This window comes from Tasmannia lanceolata, unplaced genomic scaffold (assembly GCF_043159265.1).
Source record: "Tasmannia lanceolata isolate RefF3 unplaced genomic scaffold, GAP_Taslan_0.1 ptg000006l, whole genome shotgun sequence".
Taxonomy (NCBI): domain Eukaryota; kingdom Viridiplantae; phylum Streptophyta; class Magnoliopsida; order Canellales; family Winteraceae; genus Tasmannia; species Tasmannia lanceolata.
This window is the reverse complement of record NW_027518683.1, coordinates 34138294-34165346: the sequence shown is the minus strand read 5'-3', so window position 1 is coordinate 34165346 and position 27053 is coordinate 34138294. Positions and strand designations below refer to the sequence as shown.

At 40.7% G+C, this 27053-nt stretch overlaps 1 long non-coding RNA gene across 1 annotated transcript; it reads right to left on the bottom strand.

The window, feature by feature from the left end:
- Positions 1-1989: 1989 nt before the first annotated feature.
- On the bottom strand, positions 1990-25676 carry LOC143878620 (uncharacterized). Its single transcript, XR_013251043.1, has 3 exons — positions 25550-25676; positions 2406-2465; positions 1990-2247 (listed from the first exon to the last, which is right to left on the bottom strand). It is a non-coding gene; the product is annotated as an uncharacterized LOC143878620 (long non-coding RNA).
- Positions 25677-27053: the final 1377 nt, after the last annotated feature.

Genomic DNA, 27053 nt, shown 5'->3' with positions numbered 1-27053 from the left:
TTTGCATACTTCGATGGCTTAATCATTATTAAATGTATTAATCTACTGATTAAGGATTCTCTATAGATTTCTTGTTCTTCAAAACCAATGTTTGACTGATTCTATCGATTGCAAGCCACGCCTTCAAACCAAGGCTTTAATTGATCATGGTGCATCCATCAGCCGTTCTTGTGCCCAAGGATTACAAAATGTAGATCTATCAATCGAACCAAGGCTTTAACTGTATGGTATTAATTTAGTAAAGTGTTGTTGAAGATTTCTTGTTGAATTCCTCATACGCCGTATCTCTTCTTTATTCTTAACCCTTTTCACTATTGGAAGTAATTTAGAATTTTAGGACTCAGGGAGAAAAGTTTTAAATAAAGAGACAGGGTTGTACATATCAAAACATCGAAGGTGTAAATTCTAGCCCCATCAACACTCAGAGAGTTAAAAAATACGACTACAAATAATTTATTTATAGAAGAAGAAAATTTTAGACTCAATTTTACCTTGAGATAATAATCTTCAATGTGTGTGATGGTAAAATAATCTCAAAGGGTATCGCAAATGAAGGGGAACTCTTTGTAGTGTTTATTTTTCTTTTTAAATTTTAGGGCAAATGATGAAAAAAATGCGAAGTTTATTCGAAATTCAGTAAAGGGTAGTAATTTGGAAATTATAAAAAAGGGGTGTGAGGTGAGAGAAAAATCGTATGAAGACAAATATACCCTTAGTTTAGGTTTTAACCTTTTACACTGTTTTTATTTTATTACTTTCGTTTTTAACCTTTTACACGGTTTTTTTTTTTTACCTTTGTCTTCTCCGACGAGAGTTCTCACCGCCGGTGGAGAAAGGACCTTTGTGACCGTCGTACGTCCGCGTGAATCTCGATGACGCACCACCTACTCGCCGGAAAGCATCCCCTCTCGCCGGAAATCAGCTTCGTCCACTATTCAAAGGTAATTTTAAAACATTTCATCTAGGGTTTTGTTAATTTTGGGTTTTTTTCGTGATGGGTTGGATCTCACGTATCTGAAGCTGTTTTAAGTACCTCTTTGGTAGTTTGTGAGAGGAATTTGCATGAGTATGTAGTTTTGAAGCATTTGAAATGCTTTGCAAGGTGTTTCATTTGTATGGATTTAGAAATTTTTGGGTTTTAATGGGGTGGAACCATTAATTGTTAGAAACAAAATATTTTGATATAGGGTTTATAAGTTTTGAATGGTTGGGCTTTGATTTTGTGTTTGAAAGGGTTTGGTTGAGTGCTTTAAATGGGAATAATGAGTAGAAAAATCAGAGGAGATCTAAATCCCAAGGGTAGGAGAGAAGAGTATGGGCATGGAATAGTCCTGACCAGTTTCCAATCATGTCTTTTTATAAAGTCCCCAGTCCCCTCTCCTCTTGGGCAATCTATAACCTGGTGCCAAAGTGTGGCATGTCCGTATCCCTCAAAGAGGAGAAGCTTTCAGTTGCTGGGAGCAACAAATAACATGCTAACTTGCAATCATAACCAAAATAGGAAGACCCATCTGGGAAAGTGGTGAACTCTTGTACGAAGGCAGCATAGGTGATGAAGCAGTTCTTCATTCATTGTTCAATCGTAAGAGTTGTTCAATTTAAGAGATTAGTTTTTTTTCTCAATCTTTCCGCATGAGATGATATATCATCAGTAGGATGGTTGAGAGGGCCACTAACCGTATAACAAGGCGCATCTTTAGGAAACTATATCATATGCTAATATGTCATTTTGTTCAAAAACTTGAAAAGAGAATGGAAGATCGTATAGCGATAAAGGTAGATTCTTACTGGAGATGAAGATGTTAGTAATTCATGTGAGTTAGTAAGCATATTGAAGTAGTGTCGTGTTGGTGAAAAATTCACTCCCAAAAAGCATTCAAAATACTGTGGCAGGATCCACCATAGAATCCCTGAAATTAGGGAACTGGTTAATGTGTTGAGTGTATTACATAAAACCGCAAAGGTGCCTTTCTTATATTGGCCTTAATATTCCTCTTTCCAGTATTTGAAACTAGAAAAAATGGGGAAAAAAAAGACAAAAAGACATTTAACCAGTAAACATGATAAACTTGATGCAATGAAATGGACGGCGTAGTATCTAAGGAACAAGTGTTTCATGCGTGCCCCTTTCGCACTGTGGTGGTGCTTGTTCGTGTAAACTTACTGGGATACACCGGCCTTTCCATGCTTGTCATATGCTTCACGTTTTCCAGGGTCACTTAGAACTTGATAAGCCTCACCAAGTACCTTGACACATACAACAATATTGGAAAATAAAAAATACGCACCGATAATATAGAGGTCATGTAAGGACTGAGAAGATTAGGTTTGAGGGGAAAATATCTAATATCCGAAGGAATATATAGCATAACAAGTTGTGACTGTTCCAGCCTGTATGTGCCTACCTGAAAATTATGAGCTGCCTGGGGATCTCCAGGATTTTTGTCTGGGTGAACTGACCTTGCCTGCATTATAAGGACAAAATAGTTACTTAAGTAAAAGAAGCTGAAATAACATAGCAAAGGCTTATCAGCAATAAATTCTGAGAGTTAAATTTTTTATTAAAAGAAAAGATAGTGATGGTTTAGGGAAATGTCATTCATATATGTGTTGGCCCCAATAAACATGGATCGATTATATTGTGTTGAGGCCAAAAGAGAAAGGTAAGGGGGCTTGGAGATACACGGCCAAAGGGCACGTGTAGAGCTCCACCAAAAACAAGAAATGTAACACCAAAATAAGAACTCTTTATATAGATCAAAACAACTTACAAAAGATTTCTACACTTGTTCTCCCTTAAGCCTTCACCCTTGAAGCTTCTCTCTTAACTTTCCCTTGAAGTTCTTAAGCTTGCAATCTCTACAACACTACTCCATATTTGTAGACTCAAAAGACTCCTAAAAATAGTAAATACATTAAATCATAGTTGTAGTTCCCATGAGTCATCTAGGAAGTCTAAGCAACTACATAGGAAATCCACATTTGTCTCTATGATAAATTAGCTACACAAAAAGACTTACATTTTCCATGCATAATAAATAACCTAGAAGACTACATAGACTTTCCACAAAACCATACGAATATTAATTTTGATTTACTATTTCCAACACCCCTCCTTAAATCAAAATCCGAAAATGTTTCTAGTCTTCATCAACATGATCTTCATCTGAGCTTGATGAAATCTTCATTTTCAACATAACAATTTCGCCATCAAGCAACTTGATCCGATTCTTCAAATCCGCCACACGATCTCTTTCTTCAACTTCAACCGAGGCTTTGAAAAAAAAAGTTTGAGGTCCGGTCCATCTTTCCAAACACTGTAAATGGGAGGTTTTAACTTCAACTTTTCTGAAGCTTCCATTAGAAATGCTTTGAACAAAACTTTCACAATATTGGTTTCCATCATGGTGCATCAAACATCATAACCGTTGCCTTTTTGCAACACCAACGGGATAAAGAAGAAAATTATTCTTTTCCCAACACTCATCGGGCCAATCAGAGAAAATCGTTCTCTTTCCCGGAACACAAAAGATGACACTTGTCCTTCCAATCTTGAGAATAAGAGAAGAGTATCGTTCTCTTTCTCACACCATAAATTTTACACCAGCCAATGAAATGAAAATACCACAAATAGATATAGAGAAGAGAGTCATTCTCTATTGTAACAAAAAAAAAACCTTAAACAAAACCTCCTCGTTAAACCTTTAAATGGACCATAATCCTTTCAACCCAAACACTTGAAGGAACATTCAGATCTTGAACAACAGTCAACTTTGACATATGTCTGGTCTTTTGACAATAACTCTTTGTAGAAAATTCCGATTGACGATAACACGCCCTAGGCTCTGATACCACTTGTTGGCCCCAATAAACATGGATTGATTATATTGTGTTGAGGTCAAAAGAGAAAGGTAAGGGGGCTTGGAGATACACGGCCAAAGGGGACGTGTAGAGCTCCACCAAAAACAAGAAATGTAACACCAAAATAAGAACTCTTTATATATATCAAAACAACTTACAAAAGATTTCTACACTTGTTCTCCCTTAAGCCTTCACCCTTGAAGCTTCTCTCTTAACTTTCCCTTCTCTCTTAACTTTCCCTTCAAGTTCTTAAGCTTGCAATCTCTACAACACTACTCCATATTTGTAGACTCAAAAGACTCCTAAAAATAGTAAATACATTAAACCATAGTTGTAGTTCCCATGAGTCATCTAGGAAGTCTAAGCAACTACATAGGAAATCCACATTTGTCTCTATGATAAATTAGCTACACAAAAAGACTTACATTTTTCATGCATAATAAATAACCTAGAAGACTACATAGACTTTCCACAAAACCATACTAATATTAATTTTGATTTACTATTTCCAACAATATGTACAATGAAACCACATTTTTTGCGTGAATTTGTTTACAGAAATAGCATGTCAAATCGGTGAGGGAACAGGGACTGCTGATATGTGGAGGGGAATATATTCATTTCACAACATTCAGAAGGGAGTGCTAAAATAAGAGAAGTAGAAATCAAATGGAGATAGATAACCAACAGAATTAACAATACAGAGCAACACATAAGATCCTTAGATCCATCAAAAGTATTGAAAAGCTAGACATGAACCTACCCACCTTAAGGAACTTAGCAACTTAACATTGAACTGCATAAGTTGAAGGTTCTAAGCAGAAAGAGGTTCTTCTAGCAATTGCGAAGTGCAAATATTGAGAAGAAATTTCAGACTTGGATAAAAAAAGAAGTAAAAAAGAATTAGAATGATGGCAATATATTGCTGTGCACATTACGAAACAACTATTATTTAATGGCTAAGGCACGAAATGCATTTTCATTCCTTGATCATGCAGGTCTGATACCAAGTTATCTACCAAAATAAAGAAGTACCGGGGATGATGATTTCTGCTTATACCCATAATTTGCAAGAAAACAGTAAATCTCTATGCTCATGTTAGTGGTTGCATATTAGGGCAATAAACAAAGGAAGAAGAAAGAGGAAGATGGAGAAAAAGAAGAGAGGATAGAATTGTGATAAGAGGGTAGTATATAACCCTCACTCACGTTGCGTATTTATATACTAAAATTGTGATGAACAATAATGCGCATACACTTATAAACATATTCTAACATCCCCCTCAAGCTAGGGAATATATATCATATAATCCTAGCCTAGCACAGATAGTATCCACACGCCCCCGATTCAACGACTTGGTAAACAAGTCGGCTAACTGATCCTCTGACTTACACAAATGGTGTAGAAACATCTCCAGTTCTCCACCCATAACCTTCTATCACACAACATGACACTACTTCAATATGCTTAGTAACTGACATGGTAGACCGCGTTTCGATCCCCCCACTCCCATCAGTTGGTGAAGTCGCGGGTTGCCTATTCCCGGATTGGCGGTTTGAATCCTCCGCTCTATCTTGAAAAGGCTGTCATGTAAGGTGTTCGTAGTTGGAGTCTAGTGTGGAAAATCTTTGAAGGAAATCATTCATCAGTTGAAGCTGTAGAGTTAGTCCCCACTGTATTCTCATGGTGCTCTCCTTCAATTCTGTGACTGGCTCATCCAATTTCGTGAAGCGGGTTCCGTCCGCCAGACCAGAACCGTTTAGCTCTGATACCAAATCTGTTACGTTCTTTCTGTTGGATTTTCCTATCCTCAAATATGGGTACTTCGAGGGAGCCAACCTGCAGGAAAGAGTATACTTTTTAGGAGAAGAAAGTTGCCTGCCTTTCATTCATGAGAAAAGAGTTTAAGTATAATACAATTCTCCAAATGACAACTACCACAACTCCACAACTGACTCCACGTACTAGTAACAGGACTCCATAACTGACACGACAATCACTCAAAACCAACTCCATTACATACATGAGAGTGACCCTACATATACTTAACATAAAGGAAAATAACTAAATAACTGGTACAGATTCTGCATGTAACAAGGATCCTCTATTTCGGCATTTTTCAATAAGTTCATCTGGTTTCTTTTTTTGTATATAGTTGGAACCAATTTTGGTTCCAAAGGGTTTCAATAGTTTAATTTTTTGTTTGAAAGGGTTTCAATAGTTTAGGCTCGCATTTACGGTTTCAATGGTTTGGCTAGTTTCATTTAGGGTTTCAATGGTTGCATATAGGTTTTCAATGGTTTGAAGGGTTTCATTTGGGGTTTCCATGGTTTTCAATGCTTTTCAATGGTTGCAATGTTTTGAATTTGTTTGAAGGGTTTCAATTAGGGGTTTGAAAGTTAGAACCGTTATTCCATGGAAGTTGGATCCATGAAACCACATATTCTGCCCAAGTTGGAACCAGTATTCCATGGACCCTGTATCTAGTATTACTGGTTCAAACTGTGTAATTTGTGGTTCCGTACTTCCTCTATCCAGTTATTGTGGTTTGAACTTTCTAATATGTGGTTCCAGTAATCGTATTTGTGAACTTTCTAATATGTGGTTCCGTAGTTCCTCAATCCTAACATTGGTTTCAAGTGGTTCGAAGTTTCTAAATAGTGTGTTTTGTACGAACTTTCTGAAACATGGTTTTCTTCGAAGTATCTTTATTTTCAACTTTTCAACTATCTTCTACTTGAAGTATCTTCCCCTCCAAGTTTATTCTCCTACTCTCTGCAGATAAGGACCGGAAGCGGCTCCCCTTTTACTTTGTGAACCCCACTAACCACCTAACCCAAAACCCCTATAGTCATGCAGCGCGCGAAGCAAAGAAAGAAGAATGTGAATGTAGATGAAGGGTCTTCCACCCGCAAACGGCGTGGGAAGGCTATCCGTGAGCCCTCCCCTAGTCCTCCCGCCTCTGACGAGGATATGGGCAATGAGGATGCAGATGTAGAGGTTGGGTCCCTCGGTCGTATCGAAACGAAGGGCATACTCCGAGGTAGGAAAGTCATTTTTAAAGATGTCGAAGTTTTTAATGTGAAACCCTTATTTCTGGCCTTTGGATGGGTCAATTTTCTCGAAATTCACTGTGACTCGTACCCGACTCTCGTCAAGCAATTCTATGCCAATTACAGATTCGACAGAGATTTGAAGGTGTTTCAATCCAGAGTAAACAACAAAACCATCGATATGACAGTTCAAAAGTTTTGTGAAGTTGTCTCTCTTCCCACCACAGGCGACAAAATCTACTTTTGGCCCGGAACCATGGATGACATTAGTGCCTGTATACATGATCCGGTCGCCGCCTATGGGGAGCTTGGTTGCGAAGGCCCACCTGCTGACGGGTCAACCAACGTATCCTACAATTCCCTCAGCCCTATGTGCAAAGTCCTACACAAGATTCTGACGAGCAATATCACGCCTCGCGGAGGCAATGCTGACATGGTCCGGCCTTTTGAGGCTTTTATTATGCACCGACTTCTTCGCGGCACGCCCCTTCACCTTGGCTATATCCTCCTTAGGTTCATGGAGGACACGAGGATGAAGGCCTTGGCTAGTCTACCATTCGGGATGCTTCTCACGCATGTCTTCAACCATGAGAAGTTGATACAAGGTGGTGAAGAACGCCTTAGTCCCTCTGCTGTGTTCAATGCTAAAACTATAAAGGCCATGCGGCTTGATATACAGGGCCCTGCTCCCCCTCCTCGTCAGCCGGCTCAGCGTTTTGCATCACAGGAGTTTGTTGCGCAGGAGCTTCGTGCACATCGTCAGTACCTTGAAGGGCAGTTTACCGCGGTTCATCAGCTTCTACAATCCCATCATCAGGACCAATTGGCGACTCAGCAAGCTTTGACTGTGGTACGCACCGAGGTCTCCACCCTCCGCCAGGACTACGGCACAGCGGTCACCTCACTCACGGAGCAAGTTTCTTCACTGACCAACTTGGTCCGCCGTCTGTTGCCCCCAGATCATTAGACCGTTGCTGTGGAAATTTTTTTCCCTTCACTGTTTTTGGCATGTATATGGATCGTATGTTATTGTGGTTGTTGTGGTTGATTTATGGATTTATGGATTGATGGATGTTATGTTTTTATTTTTATTTTTATTTTATTTTTGAATGGTTGATGGATGTTATGTTATATACGGGTTTCATATGTTATTATGGATGGATGGATGAAATGTTATTATCGTTATATTTCTGTGTCTTGCTTGCATGGTATGTTTCTGATGGTTCTTATGAATTTGATTCAAGTATCTATATAGCTATGGTTGTTTTAAGTGATTTTTGGTGGTTTAAGTTTGAATGGTTTAGCTTGAGTCTCGTACGGTTTGTTATGGTTGCTATTAGTTGGGGAGCCATATGTTGTTTGAACCGATGTTTGATTATTTAAATTTGAAGGGATTAGCTACGGTTGTCATATATGGTGTTGATGATCTTTATGTCTGGTTGTTTCAAGTTACTTGGGGAGCCATGTGTTGTTTAAAGTGATTACATATGGTTTCTCTATCCTTGTTGTTTGAATGGAGTAATACTGTGTTTGAATAGACTAATATTGTGTTTCAAGTGATTGTTGCTGGTTTCGAAAGATACAGACGAAGTTAAGAAAATTGTTGATCTTTCCCATCAATTCTTTCCATCTTCGTCATGGTGAGTAACTGTTATATTTTCCGTCTGCATCTCCTCCTGTTTCTAGCTCAACTGTTTAATAGTGCCATTTTTGGCAGGCGAAATATGTCTTATCTAGATGTTGTCCGTCACGCTTTCACGAGTCCCTACAAAATTTTCGGTTACGGGATGTGCATAGGGATTTCATAAAGGATACCCTATTTACAGATTTGATTCTGTATGAGGGCCTCGAAGATGTCGAGTTGCGGAAGAAGATTTTGACAACAATGGTAAATAAATGGGATCCCAAATGGAAAGCTTTTTGTTTGGGCGGCATCGTACTCCCATTTCTAGTTAGTGATGTAGCGAAAATATTAGGTTTAAGTATGATTGGGGAAATGCCGCAATTTGATTGGTCTAGCAGGGATACTGTGGATGGTTGGAGGTTTAGGGGTCCAACCGCCACCTTTGACGAGGTGGTCAAGGTTATTCATGCCGGTATGGATTCAGACGAAGAAGACTTCGTGAAGTCGACTGTGAAGCATTTGATATTGTTATTCTGTAGCACTGTCTTGTTTGCGCAGAGGGACCAGAAGGCATGTTCTTGCCTCTTCCCGTATATTGATCTGCAGACTATAGGAAATGTTGCATGAGCTTATCCCGTTCATGAGTTCTTGGTCAGATCATTAGATTCACATGCTGCACTCCGTGGAAAGTGACATATATTTGGTTGCTCTATCCTTTTACAGGTAATTTTTCATTCATTGCATATAGTTTTTTCTTTCTATCTTATGCGGATCTAATCTACTTTGATATCAGGTATGGCTATTTGAGCATACGATGTTATGGGCACCTAATTCTCCTCATGAGATCCGCGTCTATTTAAGTGGACCGCTCAGATGAATACGAAGAAGATGGAGCATCAACAGTTGATTAACTGTATTCTTCATGGGATGGTGAAAGCCTCAGAGGTGAGAGTATAATGCATGTTGGTCGTTGTATGTCTTTCGTGTTATTTTTACAGTCGTACTTGTAATTAATAATATGGAATGTATTGCAGGTGGTTAGGAGGGTCGAAGCTACGGCAAGGGAAGAATCTCTACTTCGACTCGATGATCAACACGACGATGGTAGTATTCCTTGCGATTCAGTCGGTTCAATTGTGGTCGCAGTGGGGGATTGCATGGGTCCAACTGTGCTTGTACTGAGGGATCCAATGAGGCCAATTGCGACATATCAGAGGAGGGAACGAAGGAGGAGAAGTAGGAGAGGAAGAGGGGAACATGGGAAGTCTGAGGTACATGACTCCGTTACAAAGAGGTCAGTGGGGGATGGCATGGGTCCAATTGTGCGTGTAGTGGGGGATTCAATGGCGCCAACTGCAGCAGAGCAGGGGATGGAAAGAAGGAGGAGGAGTAGGAGAGGAAGTGGGGCACATGAGAAGTCCGAAGTAGATGAATCTGTTACAAAGAGTTCATTGTTGGAGAGGTTAACCAGAGTTGAACGTGAAATGAGGGAGGTAAAAACTCATTTGTTCGGGAGAGATTCCAGAAAGAGGAAAGGTTTGGAGTCAGGGAATAATATCCCAACGAAGATAATGAGAAAGAGGGAACGAGAGGCCGACAATATGGATGGGGAAGCCGAGATAGTGACTGCGAAGGGGGAAGTAGGGTATGGTGTTTTTGTAGATGATATGGGGAAACACATAGTTGATGATAGCGTAGAACATATCTCTATTGATAGCCTAATTACTAGGGATGTCAGGGATGCTGCAGCTAATATGATTATCTTGCTTGACAGTCCTCATTTGAACCTCACTCAGAGTAAGAAATCAAATAAGAAAGAAGATGAAAAAGTGATTGGGAGCATTGAAAAAAATGTGAAGCAACGTCGAAGGAAGTTACAACCTAGTAGAGCAGTCAGTTCACCGTATGTCATAAGCAACCGGAAAAGCATGTATGCTCTTCAGAATATCACCGGGCCTGCAGCGATGAAGGTATCCGCATTGGCAGCGCTAGAACCTAGGTAAATTTTCGTACAACCTACATTGTTTTGGAATTCTAATTTCTCCGATTAATTTCATACATAGGTTGTTTCAGTACAATTATATGACCAAAGGTCCATAGAGGTAGGTGACTTTTTACTCGATTTGCAGTGAGAGACTCATTCACAGTGATGGGTACCACATGTGTAAAGAAGACTTGCTTATACTAACCGATCGTAGAGGGTGGATATCATCTCCGGTAAGATGTTATATGGTTCAGTTAGTAACGTAAAGCGTGAATAATACGTTGGTACACATATCTTCTTAAATTCCTTCTCGTTGACCTATGGTCTGTTCTGTAGATTGTTAATGTATATACGGATTACTTGAAGTTGCGGGACGAATGTTTGCGAACAACAGAAAAGGGATCATGCATTTGCCTTCCTACCCATCTACCTGTGAGATTAAATTCACTTATAAGTAATGGTTTTTATTTTTGAAGCTGCGGGCAATTCTAACATTTCTTTTTCTGGTTGCAGCAACTTATTCTTGACGAAAGATGTGAACGTCCTGATGCATGTTCCAGATTCGTAACTCGTGTACAGAACATCCCTCTTCATATGATACGAAAAGTACTCATTCCAATTAACATAGATATGGTTCATTGGGTACTTCTAGTGTTGGATATGGGGCATCGTACCTTCCTTCTTTACGATTCTCTTTACTTGATTCGTATGGTAATTATTAATTAATTTTTTCTTACTACTGCCCTAACGTACGGAATTCTTGATTTCTAGGTCGATTACCTTGTTAAATGGTTCAGAATGGTCAAAGACATTGATATAAGTGCATTCCCCATTGATGTAGTGGTCGATCGGCCCCTACAAGGTAACAGGTATGTTACATGCAATTACTTCAGTTTACGATACCTCCATAAACGATTAATTCTTCTTCTCGGTTTTGCTTCATGTTTTGTAGCCATGACTGTGGGTTGTTCGTTATGAAAGAGATGGAATACATTACCCGTGACGCTAGCCTCGATTTCACCCAGAAAGATATTACGGCTATGCGAGCTTCGCTACTTTCGGAAATGTTGACTGGGGTCTATGGGAAAGTATCCCTATAAGTTGTTCACATTCTTACCTGGGAGTCATTGTTGTTGGTTGTACATGTATTAGACTTCAATTGCTTGGCGGCCGATCCGATACTTGCTCTCCTCGTTCCAGAAGTAGGTGGAAGAAATCAACCTGCTAGAATGAGTGGATATTTTGCAAACAATTGGGAAACATCAAAATGTTCTAGTTATTCATTATGATAATTGTGCTTGTTTGCAGGTAAGCCTTGTTCCAAATCCTGGCTCTCTTCAGCGTTAGTGCCAACTTGAAGAAGTCGTGGATGAGGAATGGCTTCAACATCTGCTCCTTCAATAGCAAGCTTCTGAGTGACCAGGATCGGGAGAAGCGGAAGAAGTTGCAGGAAGAATGGGGGAGATGGGAGAAGCACTTGAGACAGTTGCATGAGATGGCGAAGCTAGTGATGAAGAGGAAGAATATGAAGCCAAAGAAGTGGAAGTTGAAGAAGTCGTGGATGTTACATAAGAGATTGCCTCATATGATTTTTTAGTAGTAGTACTCATTGTTCACACTGAAATTTTTTATTTGTTTTAACTTCTAAATGTTGATTGTATCTTTATTTTGAACCCATAACTGACACAGCTGGGACTTTTTGTTTCAGTCCCTATGTTCAATGAAAGCAAGAGGCAGGTGCTATTTTTTCCCCCCGCCATTGGTCTCTCATTATTTATAAATGTAATCTGCAATTTATTATTTCCGCTGATATTGGCAGTACAATGTTTTGATATTAAGGCGAACTCCTCTTAAAGGTTTCATTTTGTGTAAGGTAGCCCCCTCTTTCAAACAGAAGCTCTGGTAATGAAGACCCCATACACCCCTCCGAACCCCATTCCCCTTGCGAAACACTGGGATTTGAATTGGTGTTACATAGGCAATCCGAAACTTTGTTTCGGACTTCGGAATTAAGTCCACTGAAATGGGCTTTCTATTGTACTGGTCATCAGTCAGAAGTCCGACGCAAGGGTCAGACGTCCGATACGAACATCCGAATCAAATTTCGGATTTCCGATTGAAGGCAGTGGAATGCCAACTCAACTGGATTTCGTTCGGATTTTCGGACCTTGTTTCGGATTTCGGACACGGAAGTCCGAATCATTCGTCGGACTTCCGATTCAATTCCACATAGACGTTGTTCTACTGGACTTCCGTCGGATGTCCGAGACTATGGTCGGATTTCCGATTGAAGTCCAGTATAGTTGCCATTGTTCTGGACTTTATTTGGAAGTCCGATACTGTGTTCGGAATTCTGACTCAGAAATCCAAAACAACGTCCGGACATCCGACGGAACTCCAGTAGAGTTGCCAAGCTACTGGACTTCATTCGGAAATTCGAATATTTTTCGGAATTCCAACTCGGAAATCCGAACAGCTGTTCGGATTTCCGAATGAATTCCAGTAGAATGGCAACTCTACTGGAGGTCCGTCGGATGTCTGGACGTTGTTTCGGAATTCCGAACACAGTATCGGACTTCCGACGGGAGACCAGTGGAATTGCGCTCCCACTGGATGTCATTCGGAAGTCCGACGCTGGGTTCGGACTTTCGAGTAATCGTACGTACACTTTGATAAATTAATGATCACTTTGTTGTACACTGCCAACACCAATGATACATTAATGATCACTTTTACAACAGTCACGATCAGCTGTACAACAAATGTAATACTATAAGTCTATAATAACGTTTAATTTATACAAATTCTGTGTGAGTAAATATTTATGTGCAGTATGAAGAGTCCCAAAATCAATGCCACTTTGTACAAACAAACCAACAACTCCATCCCTAAGCAAAGAAAGGAGGTGCGAATGAGACACTGGACCTACAAGAAAAACATGCAACAATCAATAAAATTATGGGTTTGATAGAGAAATCATATCGAGTGAGTAATAATGGAACATACGTATTTTCTGTAGGTGCGGATGGACCGATGAGTGTCATATTTAACTGAAGATTTACAAGGGGGGGATTTTTGCACGTTCTTTTGTTGTGTCCAGGTTCCCCACATGATTTGTAGTTGTGATGTTGTCCAAATTGTAGCCCTCTTTCCATTCGTACTTTTTTGGGTCGTCCAGGCTGTCTTCTTACTCGTGGTGGCAACACTACTTCTAAAACATGGGATGGCTCTGGCCATTGTGTGCGATCTAAAGTAGGGTGAATCACGTCGTCATATGTAGTCCGATAAGTTGAAGCCAAAAACCAATCCTGGCAGTACCTATATTTGTCCAGCTTGTTGACTCCCATGGCTGCTATGGCATGCCCACACGGCAATCCCATAATTTGGAAAAGACCACACGTACACGTTCTCTGCTCTAAGTCCACACGATCCGTATTAGTTGACGATATCACTTCATATTCATTCCAACTACACGGCCGAGGTGTAAACTTACTGCCATACAGACATGATCTGGCTAACCATTTTTCTGCATTATGGGTCAAATGCGTTTTCCATTCAGAAGCAGCCTTGCGGCGAAGGTGGAAGTACTCTTGTAGTTTACATCTAGTGTGATAGACTAGAGCCGCAATTGGTAACTCCCGTGCGCCCTTTAATACGTTGTTGAAGGACTCTGCTGCATTAGTTGTCAACATATTCCACCTAGACCCTTTAAAGTATACATTAGCCCACTTTTCTTTAGGAATCTCATATATCAATTTCTCTGCTTTTGCGTTCTTCGCTTTAATACATTCTATCGTCTCCTTATAGTCTCTCTCCCTTAAAGCATATGCGGCTCTCGAAAAAAGTTTGCAAAGTATTTGGCTCTTAAAGGTCTTCAGGAAATTGGCATTGAGGTGACGAATACAGTAGCTATGGTATGATCCCGGCAATGCTTCGTCTATAGCTCTAGGCAAACCCTTCATCCTATCAGAGGAAATAGTGAATTCGTTGTTGTTTTTTCCTGCTGGTATCACCCTTTGGCGGAGTAAACGAAGAAACCATAGCCAGCTCTCATACATCTCATTCTCAACCACTGCATATGCTAACGGAAATAATCCACCGTCACCATCTACTGCAGTGGTAGCTAATAAAATTCCTTTATACTTGCCTCGCAAATGTGTCCCATCAATTAGTATCAGTGGTTTAATTGTTCGACTGAAGGCGCGAATGCTAGGGCCGAATGACCAAAATAAACGACAAAATGTATTATCTCCACCCGTCCATAGCTGACGACTTCGATATACACACATAATGGTGCCAGGATTGCATCTCTCCATCTCTTCAGCATATGCAGGAAGGATGCAGTAAGACGCTTCGGCATTTCCACACATTTTTTCGTGTATAATGACCTTCGCATTGAAAGCCTTCACATAGCTTATGGTTATACCCCACTTATCCTTGATGTATGCTCTTATCAAAGTAGGCCTCACATCTCCTGGGCAGGAAAATAACCCAAGACAGGTGTCTGCTGCCCAAGCTGCTGTGACAAGGGGATGGTCATTACCCCTCATAGTACCTGAGCATGTATGCTCTGGCACAAACATTTTTACCATAACATGATCCAAAGAAATTCTCCCACTGATTCTGAAGGGGCAACTTTTATCCTTGCATCTAACAGCATACTTTGTAGGCTTTGAATCTACTGGGACGAATACAAACTTCCGTTCAATTGCGTACTCTTTTACTTTGTTCTTAAATACTTTCAAATTCGGGAAGATTCCCCCCACCTTCATCTCCTCAAGTCCTATACGTCCCTCATTTAATTCATCTACAACCATCTCATCTACTTCCAACCGCTCCCTTCTATATGTATTACACAACGGGTCGCCCACAACGTTCTGTAGACCAACGAGGGGGCGTACAGCTTCGCACTCATCTTCCTTACCAAAGTCACCTTCGCGCACACTGTCCTCAACGAAGTCATCATCACCAAATGAATCATCACCCTTTATACTGTTACCATCCTCGCATTCAATGCCATCACTAACATGCATATCACTATGGAAATCCCTGCTGAACTCTGCATCATGCCTGCACAGTAGGGAGTACGTTAGAATGAATATTGTATGAGAGAAACATAGAACTGGCGAAGTAAATGTAATTAGTAATTACAAGATTACATGGCAGTGCTCATATGTTGAGTTGTATTTTCCTCTGTCTCATTAAAAATAGGGTCCTCATAGTCTTGGTTCAAGTCAACTGAATATCTTTTCAGATTCCGAGGAATATTGCTATCTTCTCGGTTTCTGCCCAATATTTGTATGTTCTTCGGAGCACCAACGTCATTTGGATTAGGTGTTGCTGACGCTGCACGGATGGATTTATTTATGAGGATCAATGGCGGTTCAAGAGGACGACAAGAAGGTTCACAAATATTTCCATATAAAATAGGATCTTCATAATGTTGAAATCGATCCCTCATATTCCTGAGCAATGACAAATTTCACATCACCTAATAGTGTAATGGAATGAGAGTTCAAAGAATGGAAATTTCTACCTGACTGAATATTTTACCTCCGGATGGGGATCAGTGCTGAACTAATTCCTCCTACTCTGTACTCTTTGGTTATGTACAGGCTCATACAATTGAAGAGGCTATTCTCAAAAAGCATCATCACCATAGCTAGGTCATCGTCATTTCGAATGTCGTACAACACGATTTGATATGGATCCACGACATATCAACATTTTATAGATTGTGAGATACCGGTTGCTGTGATATGAATTTTTTGGTGAACTAGAGACTCAAATTCTGCAAATTTTATATGCCGATTCACAATTAAAGACATCTTCGTCCCGCCAATATACTCAAATGATACTTTATCCTTCAAGTACCCATCAACGTGTATGTGGACCCCGATCTGCGAGAGAGGTGGGGGACGAGCCCCCAGCGGCCTCTTGGATCATCCACGTGTGAAGGAGAGCTCTACCAAGGAACTCTCGAAACGGATGCCACCCTCATAGCATAGCACGAGTGGCGATATAAAAGAGATACGTTTCGATTCGGGAACAAGTCCGGATTCGAAACGTACCTAAACAAACTCAGAGTCGCCATCCATGGTATACGGCCATGGATCCTTAAACAAAAATATGCTCCGTATACCATGGATAACCAGAGATATGTATGGGTCCGTGCCTGATTACGAATGGAGAAGGTCTGAGAGCACCCCTAATTCGTCTGAGTGTGAACACTTGGTCTCTTATGCCATTTATTATTAACTTCGAAGAGTTTCGGGCGAGAATCATATGAAATGGGAACAATCCTCAAGAGTCGTCTACCTAAGCATGCATTTCTTGAGGATAAAGAAATAAGCATACACAAAATGAAATGAGAGATGTGTCACATAAGCAAAGCTAGGTTATGAGTGACATGCCTAATGGGTGTCTAAGTTCTAGTGGATATACACATGCGAGCTACAGCTAAAGGTATAGGATCTGTACATGAAAGTAAATCTAAAATTAACAGTTAATCATGAATAGTAAATGAAATAAGGAATAAATAAAATGCTAGGCAAATAACGGAATAATGAAATAAAAACCTACGGCGTGCACATAGCACCTATCTACAATGGGGCGAATACATAGCGCCTAATATAAAATCCTAACACATCTCATCTAAAAAGCAGTAAATGACAGATAACAATTGCAATAATAAAAACCTATGGCGTGCACATAGCGCCTATCTACAATGTGGCGAATACATAGCGCCTAATATAAAATCCTAACACATCTCATCTAGAAAGCAGTAAATGACAGATAGCAATTGCAGTAATAAAAACCTATGGCGTGCACATAGCGCCTATCTACAATGGGGCGAATACATAGCGCCTAATATAAAATCCTAACACATCTCATCTAGAAAGCAGTAAATAACAGATAAAAAATGCAGTAATACCGTAAAGTGTTACAGCTAAGAAGATAAACCTACGCAATGAGCAAACGTCAGTAGATGATAGTAAAGAAATAATAATCAATAACCTAATAGCGATAGAGAATTGTAGCTAAGCATGTGAGAACTACAGCTAAGCAGGTAGAGCTACAACTAAGCAAGTAAGAGCTACAACTAAGCAACTAGGTAAAACACATAAGCAGGTAAATGCTATAGCTAAGTATGTAAGTAAGCAAGGAGATGAACACAAACTATCATGATCCTATGTAAGAATCGATATACAAACACAAGCCCTAAGTGCTAACAACAGACCCTAAGACTCTAATGTTTCAGCCCGAGTCCTTAGATGATTTGATGTTCATCCAAAGAAGCCTACGTATCCCCGCCTCCACGAGAATCAAGGCAACGTAGTTCTTCGCGCCTATTCTAAGCTATGATGCCTACGACATCTAAACCTCTATCCTAAACACGACCTAAAAGGCCGGACTAGTTATTAAAGCTTCTTAAGCGATCATTTAGATTCCAATGAATTGTAGATTTTAGGACACCCTATATGCCCTAACTAAATGCAGATTAGCCCTAAGCTAATGCAGGTGGTTCCTACAACCTATGTATAACTAGACTGTGTTTCCTAAGAAAAACAATGGGATCACTAACGTATCCAAGACCTAGTCATCAGTCGGCGATGTGAATCGCCAACTCACCGGACGGAGGCGCTCCTATAACTCTAGGACAGACCCCTAACTCTAAAACAAGCACACAACAAACAAACAATCAAACACCCTATCAAAAAGAAACTCCTAACTCTAGAGGAAGATCTTTTGAAAACAAGGTTTTAAAGGTTTTTGAAGAAGGTTTAAAACATTATTTACAAAAAGTTTGGCTGGACTTGGGATATGGATCCCAAGCTGCACTACGTACCTCGTGAAAGAGGATCAAGCCAACGTAGTTCGGAACGAACTCTCCTACTACACTCCTAAAGCTCAAAAGCATTTCAAAATGACTTAAGATTTTTTATATTTTTCAACTGTTTTTGAATTTTAAGATATTTCAATATTTTATTTTATTTTGAATTTTAAAATATTCAATTGTTTTTGGGTTTCAAATTTCTAATGTTTTTGTGATTTTAAATGATTTCAATGCTCTTGAGATTTTAAGATTTCAATGGTTTGTGGATTTTAAAATTTTAAATGTTTTCACCCCTTTGGTTAAAGGCCAAAGGGAACACACAATGGAACACCCTAGGGTAAAGGGGAAACCCTAAACCAACAAACTAGTATCTCAAAATAAGATGTAACAATCCACAAACAAGTAAACAAACGTCTCAAGAACAAAGAAAATAATCTAAGAACCCTAGCAGGTAAAAGCAACTTTAAAGGATAAACTTCTATCTAATAGACGAACTAAAAGGCTACGGGGCGAACTCCTAACATGTAGGATAACTAATTCTAAATGAGAAGCCAATGAGTCCAAAATTCTCTATTGCTCTATAAAGGAGGGCAAATGAGTCAAAGACTCGCTCTAGAAATGAGGGAGACACTAACATGAGGTTGAGTAAACCTCCTAAAAGAGGAACTCCCTAAATGAGACAAGGCTTGTCTCTAAATAGGGACTCCACAAATGAGACAAGACATGCCTCTTATGAGTACTCTTTGCTAAGGCAACCTTCTCAAGGATACGCTCTAAATGACTCTTTCATCGCTCAATCAATGAAAAGGAGAAGCTACCATCTAAAAGATTAGAAAAGTTTCTAAATAAAAGAGGGCAAACCCTACTGGGACTGAGCAAGTCCCCTATAGATGGGTTTGGGCTACTAATGTCCAACGCCCAAACGCACTTAAAGGCTGGGCTAGCCTACTAAATGAAAGAGGGGAAAACTACTTGGACTAAGCGAGTCCCCTAAGGATGGGCTTGGGCTAGCGCCTTCATCGCCCTGAGCAGAATAAACAAGTTGAGCGAGCATTCGAACATCACTTGGCAGATCATAGGGATCAAAAGTAAGCTGGTTTGCCTTCTCAATACTAGAATCTGATGAATTCCGATCATCAGGTAAACTTGGTGCCACAGAAGCTGCTTGGGGACACTTCCAGTCACCCACTGGTGGAATGCTTTTATTGACTCTGGCAACCCAAACTGTTTGCATGGGTGCCTGCCCCCCATAATTTGAAGCAGGAGTTCCGAAAATTGGATGAAGAACAACATGCTGAAGAGAGGATTCCCAACGTTGAACACGCCATCCTGTGATTGAAGGCCCCTCATCAGGATCATAAGGGGACATGTATTGGCCTGCATATATGGGCCAAGTGCTGCTTCCACAACCTCTGGTAAGACAGTGTAGTTCCCATCTATATAATGCGATCGAATGATAATGATGCCTGGACCCACCTCTTCAGATGTGTATCCTTGACCAGCATTACTAGAACCTAACCTTGAGACCCGGCCTGCAGAACCATCTTCGAACCCTTTTGCTCCAGGTATAAGTTGCCCAGCTTGCCCTGCCTGGCCTTCTTCGGATCTGACCATCCCTGGTGTGGTCCTTGTTGTTAAAGTATTGATTTCCTCCACCTTGCCACCGGTAACAGGCTGAGACTTTTGCATATTAGAATCAAGGTTTCTCTGTGCAGCCCCAATAAGGCGAGGCAATTGCCTTCGCCTAAAGAAGTAACAAAAAAGCAACAGTTGGCATAATCGATGGAGGAAATGGCAGTCCCCGATAAGCCTGACAGCAGGTGCTCCAGGAAATGTTCTTGTATTAATACTAATTGGCATAAATGGAGATGGTCCACTTATGGGGCTTGGTGTCGAAGAGGAAACTCCATCAGCATTGCTGCTTATCTTAGCAATTGCACCTTGTACCCATGCTTGCATTTGGGAGCTTCCAGTGGAACTCGTTGCACCATTTTGACCCACCTGATTGGCAGAAGGAGACGCTGAACTATGGGTTGGACTTGCCACCATACTTCGGGTGCTCCCTGTTCCAGCTGAGGGTCCAACATGATGACTTGCCAAAGTACGACAAAAGCTTGCATAACGCCTCAAGCGGGTAATGAAGTGAGAAGCCAGATCAAGAACATCATCAACATAGGCCTGGATGCTTGTAACCAATGCTTGTTCAACAGTCATTGCATCAGCATCAATACCAGATAATGTCTCACTAGAGGCCTGCCAAGGCTCTGGTATTAACGTTGCAGGATTTACAAGCGCAGATTCGATCCCTTTTCCTAACATATCCAGCAACAATCTTGCTTGCATATCCAGGACAAGTGCCCTCACATCCTGAGCATTTGTACCTTCCAGCAGCCTGCATTTTATCCTATCTAGATTGGGGCCATGTATTTACCTATGTTGAGTAGATGGAAGAGAATGGAAATCCGCATCCAGTACCGCAATCACACTGTATAGAGACACAATGCCATCCTCTGCAGCACTCTGTGTACAGCCAACAGCATCCCACCACTTCAAAACCACATTTTATACGCCGGAACCCTTATGGCACCACATTTCATACCCCGTAACAACTAGGGAACCATATTTTATACCCCCGAACCACTGCGGAACCACATTTTATACATCGGAACCACTAGGAAACCACATTTTATACCCCGGAACCACTACGGAACCACATTTTATACCCCACAACCACTATGGAACCACATTTTATACCTCGTAACCACTACGGAACCACATTTTCTACCCCGGAACCACTACGGAACCACACTTCATACCCCAGAACCACTAGGGAACCACATTTACTACCCCAGAACCACTAGAGAACCACATTTATTACCCTCGGACCACTCGGGAACCACATTTCATACCCCGGAACTAGTAGGGAACCGCATTTTATACCCCAGGACCACTACGGAACCACATTTTATACCTCAGAACCATTAGGGAACCACATTTTCTACCCCGGAACCACTAGGGAACCACATTTTATACCCCGTGACCACTCGGGAACCACATTTTATACCCCGAAACCACTAGGGAAACACATTTTATACCTTGGAACCACTGAGGAACCATATTTTCTACCCTCAAACCACAAGGGAACCACATTTTATATACCGGAACGACTTAAAAACCATATTTTATATGCCGGAACCACTAGGGACAACATTTCATACCCCAGAACCACTAGGGAGCCATATTTTATACCCCTGACCCACTACGAAACCACATTTTATACCCGGGAAGCACTACGGAACCACATTTTATACCCGGGAAGCACTACGGAACCACATTTTATACCCCACAACCACTACGGAACCACATTTTATACCTCCTAACCACTAAGGAAACACATGTTATACCTCGGAACCACTAGGGAACCATATTTTCTACCCTGGAACCACAAGGGAACCACATTTTATACACCAGAACCACTAGGGAACAACATCTTATACCCCGGAACCACTTGAAAACCACATTTTATACGGCGGAATCCTTACGGCACCACATTTCATACCTCGTAACAACTAGGGAACCATATTTTATACCACTGAACCACTACGGAACCACATTTTATACATCAGAACCACTAGGGAACCACATTTTATACCCCGGAACCACTACGGAACCACATTTTATACCCCACAACCACTATGGAACCACGTTTTATACCTCGTAACCACTAGGGAACCACATTTTCTACCCCGGAACCACTAGGGAACCACATTTATACCCCGTGACCACTCGGGAACCACATTTTATACCCCGGCACCACTAGAGAAACACATTTTATACCTCGGAACCAGTACGGAACCAAATTTCTACCCTGGAACCACTAGGGAACCACATTTTATACACCGGAACCACTAGGGAACCATATCTTATACCCCGGAACGACTTCAAAACCACATTTTATACTCCGAAACCACTAGGGAACAACATTTCATACCCCGGAACCACTAGGGAGCCATATTTTATAACCCTGAACCACTACGGAACCACATTTTATACCCGGGAACCACTACGGAACCACATTTTATACCCCACAACCACTACGGAACCACATTTTATACCTCCTAACCACTAGGGAAACACATTTTATACCTCCTAACCACTAGGGAAACACATTTTATACCTCGGAAGTTATATTTTCTACCCTGGAACGACAAGGGAACCACATTTTATACACTGGAACCACTAGGGAACAACATCTTATACCCCGGAACCACTTGAAAACCACATTTTATACGCTGGAACCCTTACGGCACCACATTTCATACCCCGTAACCACTAGGGAACCATATTTTATAGCCCTGAACCACTACGGAACCACATTTTATACATTAGAACCACTAGGGAACCACATTTTATACCCCAGAACCACTAGGGAACCACTTCTTATACCCCGGAACAACTTCAAAACCACATTTTATACACCAGAACCACTAGGGAACAACATTTTATACCCCGGAACCACTAGGGAGCCATATTTTATACCCCTGAACAACTACGGAACCACATTTTATACCCGGGAACCACTACGGAACCACATTTTATACCCCACAACCACTACGGAACCACATTTTATACCTCCTAACCACTAGGGAAACACATTTTATACCTCCTAACCACTAGGGAAACACATTTTATACCTCCTAACCACTAGGGAAACACATTTTATACCTTGGAACCACTAGGGAACCATATTTTCTACCCTGGAACCACAAGGGAACCACATTTTATACACTGGAACCACTAGGGAACAACATCTTATACCCCGGAACCACTTGAAAACCACATTTTATACGCCGGAACCCTTACGGCACCACATTTCATACCCCGTAACCACTAGGGAACCATATTTTATACCCCTTAACCACTACGGAACCACATTTTATAGATCGGAACCACTAGGGAACCACATTTTATACCCCAGAACCACTACGGAACCACATTTTATACCCCACAACCATTATGGAACCACATTTTATACCTCGTAACCACTACGGAACCACATTTTCTACCCCGCAACCAGTCCGGAACCACATTTTATACCTCTGAACCACTACGGAAGCACATTTTCTACCCCGGAACCACTAGGGAACCACACTTCATACCCCAGAACCACTAGGGAACCACATTTCTAACCCGGTACCACTAGGGAACCACATTTATTTCCCCGGGACCACTCGGGAACCACATTTCATACCCCGGAACCACTAGGGAACCGAATCTTATACCCCGGGACCACTACGGAACCACATTTTATACCTCATAACGATTAGGGAACCACATTTTCTACCCCGGAACCACTAGGGAACCACATTTAATACCCCGTGACCACTCGGGAACCACATTTTATACCCCGGCACCACTATGGAAACACATTTTATACCTCGGAACCAGTACGGAACCAAATTTCTACCCTGGAACCACTAGGGAACCACATTTTATACACCGGAACCACTAGGGAACCACATCTTATACCCCGGAACGACTTGAAAACCACATTTTAGACGCCGGAACCACTATGAAATATGACACCTTTTTATATGCGCTACCATGATCTATTGAAGAGGTTTCCAGATTCAAACCTTGAGTGACTATATCAATAATATGACACCTTTTTATATGCTTATAATAACTTAAGTCAATCGCAAACACCTTTCTATTTTGCCTTTCTACTATCTTGCGACAAATTTTAACTCCTACCTAGACGTCAATGGCTTTCTAATATCAGTCCCATTCACTCTTGGGAAGCATCATTCAACCTAATAAACCCTTTTTCAACTCCAAAAACACAACTTCCTCTGTCTGGACTTCAATCGTTTCCTAAGACAACTTCTGTATAACACTTTAACCACTAATTCAAAAGTACAAGCAAACAACCCTATCACCGTTATTATTGTTTTTCTGGGTAAGGTTCACCAAATGCAAAGGTAGACTCATCCAATTTCAAGCAAAATCAATAAATCCAAATATATCAAACAACACCACCCTCTACTTTTTTTGTCCTAACCAAGCCGTGTCTGCCCAAAAGTTCTGCGACATTTTTTTTTATCAGTGACCCCTTCCTTCTGTTGGTATTTAAATTCTTCTTGTTCACCTTTTTTCACTATTGAGGAATTGGGCCTGTGGTTTATCATGACTTTCACCATGGAGAGCTTTTCTTTCCTTCTCCAATTTCTTGTTTCAAGGACTTGTGACTTTCTGCTGCATCATCTATTTCTGTTCCAAGTCTTCTATGTTGATGTCTCTAATCCCTTTCCTCACAATTTCCTATGAATTACTAACATCTTCATCTCCAGTAAGGATGTGCCTTTATCGCTAAACGATCTTCCATTCTCTTTTTAAGTTTTTGAACAAAATGACATAATAGCATATGATATAGTTTCCTAAAGATACGCCTTGTTATACGATTAGTGGCCCTCTCAACCATGCTACTGATGAAATATCATCTCATGCGGAAAGATTGATAAAAAAAAAACTAATCTCTTAAATTGAACTACTCTTACGATTGAACAATGAATGAAGAACTGGTTCATCACCTATGCTGCATTCGTACAAGAGTTCACCAATTTGCCAGATGGATCTTCCTATTTTGGTTATGATTGCAAGTTAGAATGTTATTTGTTGCTCCCAGGAACTGAAAGCTTCTCCTCTTTGAGGGATACGGACATGCCACACTTTGGCACCAGGTGATAGATTGCCCGAGGAGAGGGGACTTTATAAAAAGACATGATTGGAAACTGGTCAGGACTATTCCATGCCCATACTCTTCTCTCCTACCCTTGGGATTTAGATCTCCTCTGATTTTCCTACTCATTATTCCCATTTAAAGCCCTCAATGAAACCCTTTCAAACACAAAATCAAAGCCCAACCATTGAAAACCTATAAACCCTATATAAAAATATTTTGTTTCAAACAATTAATGGTTCCAGCCCATCAAAACCCAAAAATTTCTAAATCCATACAAATGAAACCCCTTGCAAAGCATTTCAAAGGCTTCAAAACTACATACTCATGCAAATCCCTCTCACAAACTACCAAAGAGGTACTTAAAACAGGTTGAGATACGTGAGATCCAACCCATCACGAAAAAAACCCAAAATTAACAAAACCTTAGATGAAATGTTTAAAAATTACCTTGGAATAGTGGACGAATCTGATCTCCGGCAAGAGGGGATGCTTTCCGGCGAGTAGGTCGTGCGTCAGTGAGATTGACGCCGACGTACGACGATGAGAAAGGGAGTTTCTCCACCAACGGTGAGAACTCTCGTCGGAGAAGATAGACGAGCAAGGTGTAAACGAAACTAACAAAATAAGAAGTTTAAAAAGGGTATATTTGTCTCAAACACATTTTCTCTCACCTCACACCCCTTTTTTATATTTATCAAATTACAACCCTTCATTCATAATTTCGAATAAACTTTGCATTTTTCTCCCCTAAATTTTAATATTTATAAAATAACTTTTCAACATGGTTACCACAATTTTTTATGAATCAATTTTTGTTTTTAGCCTTGCACGGGTCTGCAACTATTAACATAATAATATAAGATCATAAATATCTTTATGACAAAGAATATTATGTTATAGATCTTTTACTTCTCCTCTTCCCGATGCCAGTAATTTGTCACTTTATTTTATTTCCAAAGCAAGTCCTTTGCTAATTTTATGTGGGAAAATTGGCTAGAAAATTGCTTACCAACCCGAGGCAAGATATTTTTCCTTTATTACAATTATTAAATTATATTCTTCCTTGAGAGGTGACTCTTACCTAGTTGGATTTAGAACTATGAAAATTGACTGAAACTGGTGTATGGATGTGAATAAAATAGTTTTTCGAAATATGCTTTGAGCTCTATGATGAATCGTCTATGAAATTTTATGGAAATAGTTTTGTACTCAGTCTTGATATGGAGTATTGGATCGCCAGTAATGTTGACCTCTGGCGAGGATTTTTGTACCCACACCTGCCAGTGGGGATAGGCACTGGCCGGTATCACATAGACCATGGTCGAAATTAGATTGCCCATAGCAGACGTTGGGCCATCCTTAGCCGTTCGTGTGTTCCGGGCTAGGTGTCAGCCATGCGTGGTGGTCCACCAGTATTGATTCGCCGATGTGGATGTTCCGGGCTAGCTCTAAATGTTGTGTATGGAAAAGTGAGATGCCTTGCACTCTCGTGGGGGCGGCCCTATGAGTGTGCGGTGGCTGTCATGCATCGGACCACGGATCCTGGTTCGGGGTATGACACCAGTTCGGGGCGTGACAGCACTCACAAAATAAGAATCCGTTCTTCCTCAAGCAAAGCTTCTATTGATACATACAATCCTTTCTCCAACCCCAGATTTCAAGCTTCCCACTCTACAACCGAAAAAATCACAGCGGTGTGCTAGAAATGGGTTTTGCTTGAGGTACGCCAAAACCAAGCAGTTTAGAGCACTTTGCATTGGAATTTTTTTTGTGCTGAGAGTTGTGGTCAGGGCAATAACTCCATGTTGCGCAGGGGGGGGACTTAACTGTTGCTAACATTAATTGCTACAGGGGCGAATGGAGGAATTTTTGGGGGTGAATTTATCACCACCCTTTGATAAGTTTGAATTATTATTTTTTAAGAAATTGAACGTCTTATTGGAAAGGAAAA